Raw genomic sequence first — 13284 nt, 5'->3', positions numbered from 1 at the left:
AGGCAGAGGGAGAAGCAGGCCCCATGCACCGGGAGCCTGACGTGGGATTCGATCCCGGGCCTCCAGGATCGTGCCCTGGGCCAAAGGCAGGCGCCAAACCGCTGCGCCACCCAGGGATCCCAAAGCACTTTTTTAAAAAACCTAAAGCACTTTTTTCTCCTATCCCCACCCATCTACAGGCTCAGGGCAAATATTGGTTTCTCCAACACATTTTCCAAAATTCTGCCAACTGGAAATAACCTCTTTCTTTCAAACAAATATTTCTATATTTACTTTAATGTCATTTTGTATGATAAGAATACAGAACATTTGATATCATGCAGCCTGATTCACAGAACGAGCAGTAACTATAATCAGGAATTAAAATTTTAGCCTTTATTTTTTCCAGTGGAACAAAAAATATCTGGATATTAATCAAAATCTAAACCAAGAAACTAACGAGATTCCTATCAACAAGAAAAATTCAGGGCAGCCCAGGTGGCTCAGCGGTTTAGGGCCACCTTTGGCCCAGGGTGTGATCCTGGAGACCCGGGATTAAGTCCCACATCCGGCTCCCTGCGTGGAGCCTGCTTCTCCCTCTGCCTGTGTCTCTGCATCTCTCTCTCCCCCTCTCTGTGTCTCTCATGAATAAATAAATAAAATCTTTTTAAAAAAGTTTAAAAAAAACAAGGAAAATTTAAAAATATAAAGAAGGAAAATTTGAGGGAGTAGAAATTAATGAAATAACTTGAGGCAAATTTTCTTTGACATAAAAAGAGCAGAGTAGTTCTTAGAATCAAATATTTTTCAGTGCCAGTCCACTTTAAGAAATCTGACAAAATTATGATTTTTCTCCCCAGATTAAAAAAAGAAAATCGCAAACAAATTTTCTGTATGGTTTCAGATGTTTCGTGGGTCTTAGTTAAGAATCCCTAGCTTAGAGGGGCACCTGAGTGGCTCAGTGGTTGAGCGCCTGCCTTTGACTCAGGTCATGATCCTAGAGTCCTGGGATCGAGTCCCACATGGGTTTCCCTGCAAGGAGTGTGCTTCTCCCTCTGCCTATGTCTCTGCCTCTCTCTGTGTCTCTCATGAATAAGTAAAATATTTTTTAGAAAGTGCAATACAGTTGTTATTTCAAATTTATTTTGAAAAATTTCATATATCAAGAAAAACTTCAAAATAATGCGGCAAAAATATATATACTCTTAGTTTAAGAAATAAAGCCTTACCAAGATGCTAGAGTGGCTCAGTAGTTGAGTGTCTGCCTTTGGCTCAGGATGTGATCCCAGAGTCCTGGGATCGAGTCCCACATCAGGCTCCCTGCAGGCTGCTTCTTCTCCCTCTGCCTAGGTTTCTGCCTCTCTGTGTCTCTAATGAATAATTTAATAACGCCTTAAAAAAAAAAGAAAGAAAGAAAACCTTACCAAATGCTGTTAAACTCTCCCATCCTCCCTTCTTTGAATGTATTTCTCTATACACGTTGCTATTAATAATGACTATATTGAGTTTTATCAATACCTTGACTTTCCAATATAAGTGCACTCACTGTTAAGAAATATATAGCTTAATTTTGCATGCTTTTGAACTCTAATAAATTGTATTATACTATATACTTTCTTCTGCAACTTACATTTTTTACTTAATGATGTGTTTTCTGATATTCACTCAAGTGGATGTACCTCCCTGCTGTTCATTCACTCTCCCTGCATCAGAGTATTCTAGGAACATATTTTGGTTCACTTTTTTATTCTGTCTTCCATAACTATTTAGACTTTACAGCTTTTTGCTGTTACCAAAAAATGCTTCTGTGAACATTCTTGTAAGTAAATTTGTATTCATGTGCTTAAGAGTTGCTCTAGAGCAGTGGTTCTCAGAGTGTTGTCCTGAATCACAACGTGTGCATCAGAATTTCCTCGAGAACTCATTAAGGGTTGATTGCCATCCCCACCCCCAGAGTTTCTGATTCAGTACATCTGTGATGGGGTCCAAATATTTGCATTGCTAACAAGATCTCAGGGGACACTGAGACTGCTAGTACAGGACCTCTGTAACTGTAAGTGTAACAAAAAACTTTAATGAAGTTTCAGATAACTTTCGGTCAATTTATTCCTAGATATCTTATACATTTAGTTGCTTTGTCAGTAGTGTCTTTTAAAAATAAGATTATATTTTTTCAAATGTTTGCTGCTAACATATAAAAACACAAGTGATTTTTGTATGACAGTCTTCTAAACTTTGCTCAATTTCAAAGTGGTAAAACCAGACTGTCTCCATATTTCGATATGGTAAGTATTGCAAGATGCTTGAGTAACATCTACAGAACTTTTAGAAAAAGATTTGGGTCACTTTGGTCAAGTCATCACTTAGATATAAAAGGAAAAGGAAGGATATCCTCAGATCACAAAGTTTCAAACTCTCTTTTCTGCAGCTTGCTAGAGGCCATACTCCATAATATTAGGTATGAGTTAGAATAAAAAACATATTGAATGGAGATACTACTGTAAGATGAATTTGAGGCAACCACTACATAAAAAGAAATGAGTAGGGATCCCTGGGTGGCGCAGCGGTTTGGCGCCTGTCTTTGGCCCAGGGCGGGATCCTGGAGATCCGGGATCGAATCCCACGTCGGGCTCCCGGTGCATGGAGCCTGCTTCTCCCTCTGCCTGTGTCTCTGCCTCTCTCTCTCTCTCACTGTGTGCCTATCATGAATAAATAAAAATTAAAAAAAAAAAAAAAAAAAAAAAAAAAAGAAATGAGTAAATATGAGCTCAAGCAAGAAGGCTACTTCTGCTATCAGGTTCAAGTGACTAATATATATGTGTGTGTATATATATACATACTAGTGCACAAAATAGATACTCTGGAACCTTAGAGTTAAGAAACAAAGATGAGGATGGGGTACTTGGGATGCTCAGTTAGTTAAGTGTCTGACCCTTGATTTCAGCTCAGGTCATGATTTCAGGGTCTTGAGATCCTGAGGCTCGCCTGGGTCTGGCTTGCGCTCAGTGGGGAGCCTGCTTGAGAGTCTCTCTCTCCCTTTTCTTCTCCCTCTGCCCCTCCCACCTCCACCTCCTCCTGCTTTTGCTCTCTCGCCGAAAAGAAGAAGAAAAAGAAGAAGAAGAAGAAGAAGAAGAAGAAGAAGAAGAAGAAGAAGAAGAAGAAGAAGAAAGTGGAATCCAGCATGCAAAACCTTGTGTCTTTCATGCAAGAAGTAAGGAGCCTATTGTTTGTAAGAGATACGCTTATAATTCTAGAAACTAGGAAATACAATTACCTTTAGCCAATTGAGTAGAAACGTAGGTTTACATTCAGCATGTTTTAAAGCATCAAAGGAGACAATATTGTACATGCAATAAAAGGTGTATAGAGAAGAGACAATAAAGAAGTATAAAAAAAGGGAGGGAACATCTATAGGTAATGATTACAATGAGTAGAGTTACAAAAATTGCCCATAGGCTCATATTGAATTTAAAACTTTAATAATATTTTACTTAGAATTTTTTAAACCAAAGCACTACAAACATGATTAGAAATAAAATGATGGTTACTTCATGCACAGAAAATCTACTGAAGAGAACAGTTTTACTTGGGAAAATGTTTCTGAAGATTTTGCTTTGTATGGCAGGCCACAGAAAGATATGTTTAAATCGACTGCAAAAAAAAAAAAAGTTTCTAAATCTCATTTATTTTATTTATCTATCAAATACTTATATCGTGCTTTTCATGGGCTAGCTATTATTCCAAGTGCTTTACAAAGAGGAACTCATTCTATTAGTCAGGATTCTGGCAGGAAACAGATGGCGCACTCAAATTGGATAAATCGAAGTGAATTGAACAAAAGGAATATTTACAAAGGTGTGAGAGGGATTTAGACAATGCAGTACAGGACTGTGCAACCCGCTGCACTGGCTCACAGCCGCAGGAAGCCTTTCCACCACGGGCCGGCCTGAAGGCACAAGCAGAGAGCCTGGTTAGAGGGACCCGAGAGTGCCCGTGGGTGGGTTGGACAACCATGGTGACTTGGCAGGGAGGAACAAGAACAAACACCCCGACCTCACTTTTGTCCTGCCTCCCATCATCCAAACAGGACAGAAAGCCAGAGGGGAAAGAGCTCAATGTTTCCACCTTTATGGGCCAGCCTCCCAAGGTACAGAAGCAGAATGAAGAAGGGTCCGAGGAGGATTGGGGAGGCAAAGAAAAGATACTCAGGATGTTCATAATAACCCTATGTAGTAGCTACTATTTTTTTTAAGATTTTATTTATTTATTTATTTATTTGAGAGAGAGGGAGAGAGCAGAGTAAGAGAAAGAGAGAACACGAGCAGGGGGACACGCAGGGGGAGAAGCAGACTCCCCATTGAGGAGGGAACTCCAAGTGGGGCTCCATCCCAGGACACTGGGATCATGACCTGAGCCTCCTGGGATTGTGACCTGAGCTGAAGGCAGGTGCTTAACCCACTAAGCCACCTAGGTGCCCCTGTAGTAGCTACTATTGGTGCTTTTTTTTTTTTTTTTTTTTTAATAGCAACTGATGCACAGAAAGGTTAAATAACTTGCTCAAGATTGCACAGCTGATAAAGGATAGATTCAGGATTTTAATCCAGGCAGTCTGGCTCCATGGCATGAGGCCCATCTCTCTTATCATGATTATACTATAAGCTTATATATCTTATTATAGTCTTGCTCTATTTTTTTTATTTACCCTAATGCTGTCTGATATACTGGGATTTAAATGCATGAAAGAAAGACCATTGTAAGAGTCACTTCTGACTTCTTTCTACCACCTGTTAAAAGGCTGGGAGGCATTTTTACGTTATTGTAGACACTTAACTACCAAGACTCCCATTATGATTCATAGATCATTTTGAAAATTGAGCAATTTTCATGATAGGCATACTTCCCAGCAGCCTTTTAGTATACTTGGGAAGATTATAGCCAGAGGAAACACAGGAGGTGAAAATTTGGTCTCATTTATAAGTATTCAGTTGTAAATGTGGATTGTGGTTTCATTAAATTCGTATACTTGAAGTCTTTTTAATTTTCCAATAGAATTGTAAGAATCTGACAATTCTTAATAATCAAGATGTAAATCCTTTCTAGATTTTTTTGCCAAATAATTTCAAATATTAAAATAACAATCATGAGTTCAATATAAAATAAGCCTATTACAGCAAATAAACTAGAGAGAAAAACATGTTTTCATGCTGATTTCTATCTTCAGCTTAATATTCTCTTGAATAAACTACCTACTAGAAGGTTCAGAATTGGGAGTAAGCACAAGGCTAAAATGACTGCCAAATCCAATACTGTTTTCCTAGAGGTTTTTGTGCCATTGATGCTTTTTTTTTAAATCCTCCCCCTCAACCTTTAACCCTCCATTATCTACCCTCCTGTTATCTTGTACAGCTTCCTTTTCTTCCACTTGTCTACCACACATCCACACCCCAGGTGCTCTAGCCATCTCCCTCCTCCCTGGAGCACCACCTTTTCATACCCCGTTTCTTTTCATTTTGCTCTTCCTTCTGTCTTGAATGACCTTCTCTGATACGTGGTAATTCCTGCTTTCCATTTGGGAGTTCAGATGCTACGGTCTGTGAGAGGGCTTTCCCAGCTCCCCTACAAAGAAATCCTCACTCCCTTCTATGAGCTTCTAGGATCTTGGGTTCCTATCTCTTCTGAAGCCCTCACTAAATCTTGTTAACTTTACTTGCTTGTATTCTCTTTGTGTCCACTGAACTGTGACTTTTAGAAGGCCAAGACTATAGATTGCTAAGAGTTTTCAAGAAGTTTTGAATGCTCAACTGCTACCGAACCAACTAAGAAGAATCAGTTCTATGACTCTTCCATTTCCCAAGGACCAGAAATCCCTTCAAAGTTTATTTAGGCTTTTTTCTGTGCCTGCCACCTACAAGAAGAGATTCAGAGGATACCCTGATAGCATGAAAAATCATATCTATCCTGCTCTGCATTTTAATAATACTAGGATCTAGGAGTTAAATATATGTGTGGTATAGTTCTTCAGGAGGTAGATTTAACACTTCTCATGAGAACCGAGATTCCCAAATTATTAATAGTTTCCTTAGTGCTCAGCTTCCTTATAATGATGCCCTCAGCGAATTCATTGAATTTTAAATATACTAAAAATTATATTCATGCTCAAAACATTAAAAATGTCCAAGTATTATTTCTAATTACCTTCCTCTGAATAAGTTTTTAAATTAGAATATGAGAAGAGCCCATATCATCACAAACCGGGAGGAAATTTTGGTTGAAAAAAATACTCTTCCACACTCTGAGTGTTAGAACAAGCACATCTTTGTTTTAAATTTGTGTGAGAGAGTTGATCTTTTTAAAAAGAGTGAGTGAGCCTCTTCCTGGATCTCTTTTCGGGTCTCAGATGCCTTCATCCATAGGTGTTATTTCAAACTGCTCCAGTCTGAGCTTTCCATGGGGTCCACCCACCAACCCACTCCATTTCTCCAAATTATCGTTACCCACAATGCTTCCTTCAGTTTATACTGAAGCAATCATTTCTTTCCTTTTATCCCCTCTATCACTGACTCCTGACCGTTCCTCCTTCTGCTTTATCTGGGAGTGGAATAGAGTGAGGCCAAGTCCACAGGTCGCTTAGTTTCTGCATATGATAGAGCTGAAGGTGTAATAGAATGTAACAGCCATCCCTTTTCTCACCTCTCCCAAATGCACCATATTGGATATGAACTCTCAGGAATGTGTAACTTTAGTCCACCTGTGATGTAATTTGGTGAAGATCTTTCATTCAGACAGCCTTTTCATTTTTTCTCCCTGTGGCCAGACGAGTCCCCAGCATTACTTAGCAGCTGAGATATGATATATGAAAGTGTATTATAAACTATGAAGCATAGGACTAAGACATTGTCCTTACCAAAACTATGAGGAAGCAAGGACATGTGTAAATGTCTTTGAAACTAGAATTAGCTCATTGTAAAGAAAAGTGTTTCATCAAGAGAGCTCAATGTGCAATTTGAGGACTTAAAACACAGTAATATTTTTTCATGGTTTCCAGAACTACATTCTTCTTTCCTGAGAATCTGTGGCTTAAAAAGTGTTATCTAAATCCTCACTTATGTTGGCTAATGAGTTGGAATGTATTGCTGAGTTATGAACTTGACTTTCTTTTTCCTCATCTGCCATATGGTATACATTTATTTTTAATATTAATGTGAATTAAAATTAACTTTGCTTAAGGAACTTGGAAGAATTTTATACCATCCCTTGAGGTAGCTGGAAATGCCCTGAAGTGGAACAAGCTAGGACTAGGAGACACTAATCTAGATTGTTAATAGATCCTAGGTCAGGGGGCACCTGGGTGGTGCAGTTGAGTTAGCATCCGACTCTTGGTTTTGGCTCAGGTAGTGATCTCAGGGTCCTGAGATTGAACCCCACAAAGGGCTCCATGCTCAGTGGGGAGTCTACTTGAGGTTCTCTCTCCCTCTCCCTACCCCAATGCTAGCTCCCTTGCTCACTCTCTCTCTCTCTCAAATAAATAAATAAATAAATCCTTTAAAAAAAGAGAGAGAGAGAGAGATATCAGGTCAGGATTAATTGTGTGTTTTTGTGCTTTCTATTAGAAAATAGAGTGCTACCGGTGGTTGGGTTGCAGATAATAGTTAATCCCAATGTACTGAAACGAATGTTTTGTTCTTTAATACATCTCTGAAGTTAATTCTTTTGATGCAACCATGACTCATTTTCTTCTTATGGCTCATAGTCTTTATATGGATGTTAATAGTAAATGAATTATAGCTCTTTTGGTAGTTTTTTAAATTACAGGAAAAATCTACCTCGTGGTTTACTCAAATGAACAGTTCTAATATTTTAAAGAAGTAATTTACAACTAATAATTTACAACAAGATAGGTTCTGCTGTTAAAGAAAAAAGCATAAGATGAATGATAAGTGCTTGAAGCTTTCCTTTGTTCTTAGCATGTTGGCAATTCCTGTCATTAATAACAATATTTGGCTTTAATGTGGCAAATTTCATTTGAGGTGTTTAAAGGACTTTAGAAACTTTTTTGTTGTTGTTGTTATTCTGCACAGTATTCCAGAGCCATGGGTGCTCCACCTCAGAAGAAGAAACGGAGTTTTATTAGGAGTTAAAAGAAGTTTTAGGACCTAACATCAGTCAGCAAGCCTTTTGGACGGGAAATAAAGATTGTATCAAATTCCAATGGATTCTTCTTTACCAGCTCTCAGGAACATACTTCTCTTTGAGCCTAGAGGTGAAAAAAGCAAAGATGACCCTTTCTTTACTGCTCAGGAATGAGATGAATTATTCTACCATATGCAAACCCTCAAAATCCTTCTGTCTATGAGTCTAGGGTAGGTCAACCTATGAACTATGAATTGGAAATTGTTGCTCAATGAGTCATATTCTCAAGGTGATCTTTCTCCCCACCCACCACCCCCCCCACTGATAACTTGTGTTCTCTAAGCTACAATTTTCTTCAGAAAACTGTGAGCCATCACTTCTGCTTGAATGAGAGCCTCTTGAAGGCTGGAATTTTATTTTTTCATCTTTATATTCTCAAGACCTAGAACCTGGCACAGAGTAATTCTCTTTCTCTCTCTCTGATACACCTGCACACACATGCGCGCGTACACACACACACACACACACACTGGTTACCAACTGAACCAAATGAATCAATGTCAGTAAGTCATAGAGAAACATAACCCCTTCAGCCCTATAAATAACATTTAGTATGCAAAGTGCAGCAATAGACTGAATCAGGGCTAGTTACTTCTGTTTCTTCCTAATGGCTAATGAATGATCCTGCTGATCATCTCAGACAGCCTAATTCTTTCTCTTACTTTGGAACTCATTCCAATTTTCTTGTACATCTACCTGTTTGAACCTTAGCATAAAAGTGGTCCCTGTGATTTATTTTTTTTTAAATTTTTTAAATTTATTTATTTATGATAGGCACACAGTGAGAGAGAGAGAGGCAGAGACACAGGCAGAGGGAGAAGCGGGCTCCATGCACCGGGAGCCCGATGTGGGATTTGATCCCGGGTCTCCAGGATCGCGCCCTGGGCCAAAGGCAGGCGCCAAACCGCTGCGCCACCCAGGGATCCCGGTCCCTGTGATTTAAGGTGCAGTCCCAGTGAGCATGTACTCTAGAGTCTTTACATTGGATTTGACAAAGATGACTGATACGTTTCTCAGTTTCCATAAATAGTCAACAGATCCAGCAGTTCTGTGGCTTTCCTACAGCCTTGGCAGGCACTGACAAAATGCTCTAGGACAGGACCTAGTCTTCTTTCTTCCTTTGTAGCTAGAGTTGATCTTGTTGTTAGTAACAGCTTTGGAAAACATCCGGAATATTGAAGGCAAAGGGTACATGTGGTAATGAAATGGAGAGTAGGTTGCTAAAGTCAGATGTTCCCAGATTATACTGTACTTTGAAGGCGTTGAGCTGGCCAAACAAAACAAAAAGAATCCTGCCTCTGCTCTTGCCTGTGTAATTTATTCCTGTTTAGTTAACAGAAACATTGCTCTTCCAAATTTCCAGGTTAATCTTCAATTTTGTAATTACATTAGTAATTAGTATAAATTACCATAATTAATGGAGAATTAATTAACAAAGCTGAGAATTCTTTATTCAAGAATTTTAAATATTGGGGCACCTGGATGGCTTAGTCGGCTAAGTGTCCAACTCTTGATTTTTGGCTCAAGTCATGATCTTAGGATCATGAGATGGAGTCTATTTAAGATTGTCTCTCTCCTTCTCTCTATAAAAAAAAGAATTTTAAGTACTATAGTGTTCTACATAAATAAGCTAACGATGATGATCAGACCTGAAGTATTGCAAATCATAGAAACCATTTATCCTTGGATACCAAGGATATAATTTTATCTTTTATTCCTACAAGGAGAAACAAAAAAGAGGTTAATCCCAAACATTATTTTGTCATTCTAATCTATACTGTTTTCTTAGATGACAGGACGATTACCAGTGATTAGAATCATAGTTAAAAATATTCCTATTAAAAATACATAGAAATCATAACTATTGTCTTATGTGCCTCAAGAAAATGAGATTAAAGGTGGCTCTTCTTTACTAGGATATAATTCCGTGTCATAACTCTATATCCGGGACATAACTCACGTGATTAGATTCAGGGTGTAATAGGAATGCAAGATATGAATCCCATTAATGACAACACAGTGAACAATTTGATCTCACTTATTTAGGCTCCGAGTATGCCCCAAATAGAACATAATTTGTTTAGTATTTCTAAATTTTCTTCAGTTTGGCTATAAAAAACCATAGTTTATTAATGGGATTCCTATCTAAAGAGATACCCTCATATGTATTAGCACAGTCTAAAATTGCATCAAGCTACCTTGAAACCTATGCTAAAGATCCACTAGTGCTCTCTCTCTCTCTCTCTCTCTCCACTTGGAAAAGTGGAAGGGATAGTGGAGGTGCTGAATGCTGAAACTGGCTAGAGAAATGAGGAGTCCCTTCCTCATTCATCCAAGAAAGATATGTTACATCCCAGAGAACAATGTTAAGACAGAAATGACTCAGAGAGGATTATAGGGAAAAAAACGAGACCAATGAGAGCCTTGTCATCCATCACAAAAGACCCCTCAGCTATGCTAAGAGAACAAGGATGTGAGGGGAAGTTCTAATTGGTCCTCCTCCAGCCTCCCCTACTCATTCTTTAAATATATGAATAAGTTGGAGGCCTTAAAATCTGGGTAAGTTGGAGATCCCTGGGTGGCTCAGCGGTTTAGCACCTGCATTCAGCCCAGGGAGTGATCCTGGAGTCCTAGGAACGAGTCCCGCATTGGGCTCCCTGCATGGAGCCTGCTTTTCCCTCTGCCTGTGTCTCTGCCTCTTTTTTCCTCTCTGTGTCTCTCATGAATAAACAAATAAAATCTTTAAAGAAAAATCTGGATAAGTTAAATCGAGCAATACCAGAATACACCAGGCTCCTAGGTCCTCTAGATCCACACAAAAGCCACACAAGTGCCAAGTCCTAGGAACCAGAAGCTTTAGATCTTGTTTTCCAGTATGTCGACCAGAATGGAGGGTGATAGGGGAGAGTCAAGACAGGATGACAATTCAGGGTTGTTACAGTTGTTTCTGATGAGGCTGGTAGCTTGGGCTTGGAAATGGGCTTTAGACCCTAGCTTTACCCCATACTAAGTAACTTAACCTCTGTTTCAGTTTTATCATCAATAAAGTGAGGTAATAACAGTACCTCACTCAGAGTTATTCTCAGAATACAAATAACAATAGCCAACATTAACCAAACATTTACTGTGTGTCTGGCATTGTGCTAATCTCCTGACGTTTGTTATCTGTCTTCTTCCTGTTATTACTCTCATAGACGAGGAAACTAAAGCTTGGAAAGATTGATTACCTCACCCAGACATTCACCTAAAAGATGGCAAGTCCTCAAGGGAAAAATAATCCATGTAGTATGTGACACAGTGCAGGCATTGCTAACTAGTCAAGAAATGACAACCATTATTATGCCCATGCATCTATCTAAAAGTGTTAGGACATCAAATACTCTGGAGAGTAGAGGGAAGTGTGAACCTGCCATTGTCTTTGGGGCTGGATAGCTAGCAACCCCAGCTGTGGGTAAGACAACACTAGCATTTTGCCCTGGGCTGTGAGATCAGTCCACATGCCTTCTTTAGCACAGATCTCAGGTTTCTGCCTTTTGTTCTAATAAATAAAGAACCAGACTGAGATGGAGGAACATTGTGTTCTAGCCCCATGGTTGAGTGCACCTTGATGGCAAACCCAAGCCTAGGTACGTTAGACATATGACATACTGGAAGATCAGTGCATGTTGCTACCGGATTCACTTTTTTTCAGGGTTGGCTATCACCCTTTGCTTCAGGACACCCAGGTGGGTACAGGACCTGACAGAGCTGTTCCAGTTCTCCCCCACCACCCCAGCTAGTACAGACACAAAAGGAAAAACCAAGAATATCGACCTCCTTTTGAAATTCTCTTGATTTCTTAGATGGAGATGAACAAGCCATTCAGCAGAAACAGCCGGTGGAAAAAAAGAGATCACTTTCATAAATTGAAATTATTTTAAACAAATATAGTATAGAAGGCTACATTTCCCAGGATGTTATTTTTGCCATCATTTCTTGCTCAGTGGCCGGCCCCCAGAAATGCAAACAGAAAAGGCATTCTTGTGAAGATGGGTTGTCTCATATCTTCAACAAAATTACTAAAACCCTTCTCTGAATGATTCCATAGGTGAGCCTTTCATCAATGACAAAGGAAATTTAGGACACCAAGAGGATGATATTTTCTTATAGAATCTAGCAAGACGATGTGTAAGGATTTCAGATGCGTAGCTCCTATTAAAGTTAACAAGAGTTGTACTGTTAAAACCTCCTCATGACACTTTGCATTATATCCTGAGAAGTCTGAAGAAGGTGCCAAAGGATCATCAAAATACCAGCCTCGCTTTGATAAACTTGTCACCAGGTAAAATAAAATACATGTATGTTTGCTTCTTTTTCTCTGAAATATAAAGTAATTATGACTATATAAAAACCTTTTACCATAACTAATTAACTAGAAGCTCCTCATAAACTATGTGTCGACAGCACCGTATGTCTAATTATCTTTTTTCGCTTCAGAATTGTGATGTTGAATAATGAAGAAAACATTACCTGATGAAGTCTTTTATTTTATGATGATATCTCTGGAGACAGAGGAGACACAAAGGCTTAAATGCCAGCTTCAATTACATCTTGGCCTTGGCAAGCTTTCAGCTGGTTTTGATTTGCATGGAAACCACATTATTTTAAAAATCTTATAGAAAGGGGGTGGAGGGGAGAGGAAGAAGGAAAAGGAAGGAAGGAAGGAAGGAAGGAAGGAAGGAAGGAAGGAAGGAAGGAAGGAAGGAAAGGGAAGGGAAAGGAAAGGGAAGGGAGGGGAGGGGAGGGAGAAAGGGGAGGGGAGGAGGGGGATGTGGAAAGGGAGGGGGTAAGGGAGGGAAGAGTAGGGATGAGAAAAGGAAGAGGAGGGCAGGGTGGGGATGAGGAAGGGAGGGAGGGAGAGGGGAGAGGACTATAATAATTATAAAATGGTCTCTATAGTTATTCAAGCACTCTCAATCCTAAGCCTGAGAAACCTTCTTCATACATAGACAGTCAGGCCATAGCTGTTTACTTCCAGCCTATTCTGTTGGGCATTGGGTTTTGCCAATTCCATTAAAATGTCTCTTCTCTCCCTTCTCCATAATGAACCACTCTAATTCAAACCAGACAGGCATG

General features: G+C 39.3%; 1 protein-coding gene and 1 long non-coding RNA gene across 5 annotated transcripts in view; one reads left to right on the top strand and one right to left on the bottom strand.

Moving 5' to 3' along the window:
- The window catches only part of LOC144301039 (uncharacterized), a 39942-nt gene extending 27179 nt beyond the window's left edge, over positions 1–12763 (top strand). For both annotated transcript variants that reach the window (XR_013367767.1, XR_013367768.1), the window contains exons 5-6: positions 12257–12490; positions 12646–12763. This is a non-coding gene — a long non-coding RNA (uncharacterized LOC144301039). The remainder of the gene's footprint in view (positions 1–12256; positions 12491–12645) is intronic.
- LOC144301038 (uncharacterized) overlaps positions 1–13284 on the bottom strand; it is a 103444-nt gene that overhangs the window by 25278 nt on the left and 64882 nt on the right. For 2 of the 3 annotated variants that reach the window (XR_013367764.1, XR_013367765.1), the window contains one exon: positions 8084–8233. The gene's annotated coding sequence lies outside the window, so the exon portion shown is untranslated. Of the gene's footprint in view, positions 1–1208; positions 1372–8083; positions 8234–13284 lie in introns of those variants that run through there. The other variant, XR_013367763.1, reaches the window with a different exon arrangement.

This window comes from Canis aureus, chromosome 29 (assembly GCF_053574225.1).
Source record: "Canis aureus isolate CA01 chromosome 29, VMU_Caureus_v.1.0, whole genome shotgun sequence".
Taxonomy (NCBI): domain Eukaryota; kingdom Metazoa; phylum Chordata; class Mammalia; order Carnivora; family Canidae; genus Canis; species Canis aureus.
The sequence above is the reverse complement of the archived record's forward strand: the minus strand, read 5'-3'. Positions and strand labels throughout refer to the sequence as shown.